General features: G+C 34.8%; 1 protein-coding gene across 1 annotated transcript in view; it reads right to left on the bottom strand.

Annotated features, from left to right (window-relative positions):
* The window catches only part of LOC103600034 (chromosome unknown open reading frame, human C15orf65), a 15,077-nt gene that overhangs the window by 1,304 nt on the left and 10,357 nt on the right, over positions 1-3,416 (bottom strand). The gene's annotated exons all lie outside the window — the stretch shown is intronic.

Here is a 3,416-nt window from a genome sequence, read left to right as displayed (position 1 = left end):
GAAGAAGTACAGCTCAATTTTAGAGTGAGAAAGGAACAAGACAAACATTAAGGGATCTGAGCCTTGTGGGGGGCAGCCATTAAGCAAATAATTATACAACTAACTGAATGATTATAATTGTGATAAGTGCTATGAGAGAAAAATACAAGCTATTTAGGAGGACATACTGGGCATTCCAACCTAGTGTGGGGGGATAGAGAAAGCCATTCTGGTGAAGTATCATTGAATCTAAGACTGGAAGGCAAGGAAGGAAAAGATAGAAGAAGAAACAAAGAGAAAGTTATTGAGGCCAAAGTCAAGTAAGTTAGGGTGAATATGTGTTGAGATAAGAACAGAGAGGCAGGGGCCAGAACTTGCAGAGTCCTGTTGACTATGTTAAAAACTTTGACTCTTCACTGTAAAGCAGTGAAAAACAATTGAAGGGTTTTAAGAAAAAGTGTGCCATGATGGAACATAATTTTTAGTAAAATTACTTTGGCTGCTGTTAGGGCTTGTATGGGCATGGAGTGGAGCGGGAGTAGTCCATGTGACTGACAGTGATGATTTATAGTAGGGTAGTGGCACAGAGATGGAGAGGGGTAAACAAATTTGAAACGTATTTTGGAAGTAGAATTCACAGGATCTGGTGACTGGATATGGATAGTGAAGAGAGGAACAGATCTAGGATGACTCCCAGATTTCCAGACAAACACTAGGATGGATGGTGGTACCATTTATGTAATTTTAATATGTAAATTAAATTAATATATATAATACATGTAATAAATTAATAAAGTTTTTTCACAAGCATATTTTGCTTATTCCAATATTTCTGGCATTTCCTAATGGAGATTTTAGTGACTCTCTAGTGGAAATTTAATTAACTCAATGTATTTCCTCCACTGTGTAACAACTATACATTACTACTTATTACTACAACTAAATAAATAAAGATTTACTAGGCAATTATATATATATATATATATATATATCTTTTTTTTTTTTTAAATTTATGTAAATACTGTTCTGGGTTTCTGCTAATTTCACATAAATATAAAAATTCTCTACCATGAGAAAAATTAGTTGAATTTAAATCATATAACAATGGTGAAATATATTATTATTTAACATGCAGCACAATTCGCTTTTGTTCACAATCAAACTTAATTAATTTTTTAAAGTAAATCTTGGGGCCGGCCTGTGGCTTACTTGGGAGAGTGTGGTGCCGATAACACCAAGGCCATGGGATCGGATCCCTATATAGGGATGGCCGGTTGCTCACTTGGGAGAGCGTGGTGCTGACACTACCAAGTCAAGGGTTAAGATCGGCTTACCGGGGCCGGCCTGTGGCTCACTCGGGAGAGTGCGGTGCTGATAACACCAAGGCCACGNCTTTAAAAAAAAAAAAAAAAAAAAAAAATTATTGAACACTTACTGTGTGCCAGGCATTGTTAGATGCTAGGAATACAGTGATGAACAATATAAAGTTCCTAGAGCTTACATTTTATTATTAGAAGACAAACATTTCTATGACATGGCAACTATAGTTAATAACAATGTACTATATACCTGAAAATTGCTGAGAGTAGATTTTTAACTATTCTCACAAATAAATATGTGAGGTAATGCATATGTTAATTAGCTTGATTTAGCCATTCTTCAATGTACATGTATTTTATTTTATTTTATTTTATTTATTTTTTTTTTTTTAAAGATGACCGGTAAGGGGATCTTAACCCTTGACTTGGTGTTGTCAGCACCACGCTCACCCAATGAGCTAACCGGCCATCCCTATATGGGATCCGAACCCAGGGCCTTGGTGTTATCAGCACCGCACTCTCCCGAGTGAGCCACGGGCCAACCCCTCAATAAATATTTTTTGAATTGATGAATGAATTATATTTCTGGGCTATATAGTCTATCCCATTTAAATTCTTTCACCTTCATTATTGAAGTTTGATGTTTTTTACACTTGACTTTACTAAGGATAACTCATGTTATATGCATATACCAGAAAACTATATGCACTTTTGCATTCATTGCTTTTAATATCTTGCTCCCTCCCTCCCCAAACAACTAAATTACTTATATTTTAAATATTTATTAAATTTAGCTCATATAGTCTCCACCAACACTGTGTGTTGGATGAGGCCTTGTTATTGCCTGTTGGGATCAAAAGTCCTGGTTCTCTTTGCCTTATCTGATGCCAACACAGTGGGGGATAGGCTTGCCTCATTATTGCCTGGTAGCATTGAGGTCTAGAATCCCAGCTCACCTGGCATGGATAGGGGTGGGGCAATAGTGTTTCTGTGGTGTTTGGTTGGAGTAGAGCAGTTATCAGCTAAAAGTTTTCTGTCTTGCTAGACTGCCCCTTTCCTGATCCTATTGCTAGAAAGAGCACATGCAAACTTTGGTTGAAGCTTTTCTTGTTTGTGCCCATTGGTGTTTCTATGTTGTCAGCTTCCTTAGCTCTAAGTCACAGGGAAAAAAAAAAAAAATCTCAGGGAATTCACCACCATGTTGTTACTTGGATTTTTAGTTCCTTAGATAGTCTGCCTTATTTTCTCCACCACAGACTTCTTGAGTTTGTTTGATATATAATGTCCAGGGATTTCAGTTGTATTTAGTTGTAGGAGTAGGGAAAAGTACAAGGGTACTTCAAAAAGTTTATAGAAAGATTTGTATTATCTTTTCATTCTATTTTTCCACAAACTTTTAAAAGTACCATTGTCTGTCTAATTCATTTTCTCAGAAGCCAAAATCTCCATTCTATCATTTGTAAAAGTTGCTATTTTAAAAATATGTAATTACAGATAAGATTTCCTTTATTTATTTATTTATTTATTATTTTTTTAAAAAGATGACCAGTAAGGGGATCTCAACCCTTGGCTTGGTGTTGTCAACACCACGCTCACCCAGTGAGCCAACCGGCCATCCCTATATAAGATCCGATCCCGTGGCCTTGGTGTTATCAGCACCGCACTCTCCTGAGTGAGCCACAGGCCGGCCCCAAGATTTACTTTAAAAAATTAATTAAGTTTGATTGTGAACAAAAGCGAATTGTGCTGCATGTTAAATAATAATATATTTCACCATTGTTATATGATTTAAATTCAACTAATTTTTCTCATGGTAGAGAATTTTTATATTTATGTGAAATTAGCAGAAACCCAGAACAGTATTTACATAAATTTAAAAAAAAAAAAAAGATATATATATATATATATATATATATAATTGCCTAGTAAATCTTTATTTATTTAGTTGTAGTAATAAGTAGTAATGTATAGTTGTTACACAGTGGAGGAAATACATTGAGTTAATTAAATTTCCACTAGAGAGTCACTAAAATCTCCATTAGGAAATGCCAGAAATATTGGAATAAGCAAAATATGCTTGTGAAAAAACTTTATTAATTTATTACATGTATTATATAT

The sequence above is a fragment of the Galeopterus variegatus genome, unplaced genomic scaffold, assembly GCF_000696425.1.
Source record: "Galeopterus variegatus unplaced genomic scaffold, G_variegatus-3.0.2 Scaffold3192, whole genome shotgun sequence".
In the NCBI taxonomy this organism is placed as follows: Eukaryota; Metazoa; Chordata; class Mammalia; order Dermoptera; family Cynocephalidae; genus Galeopterus; species Galeopterus variegatus.
The sequence above is the reverse complement of the archived record's forward strand: the minus strand, read 5'-3'. Positions and strand labels throughout refer to the sequence as shown.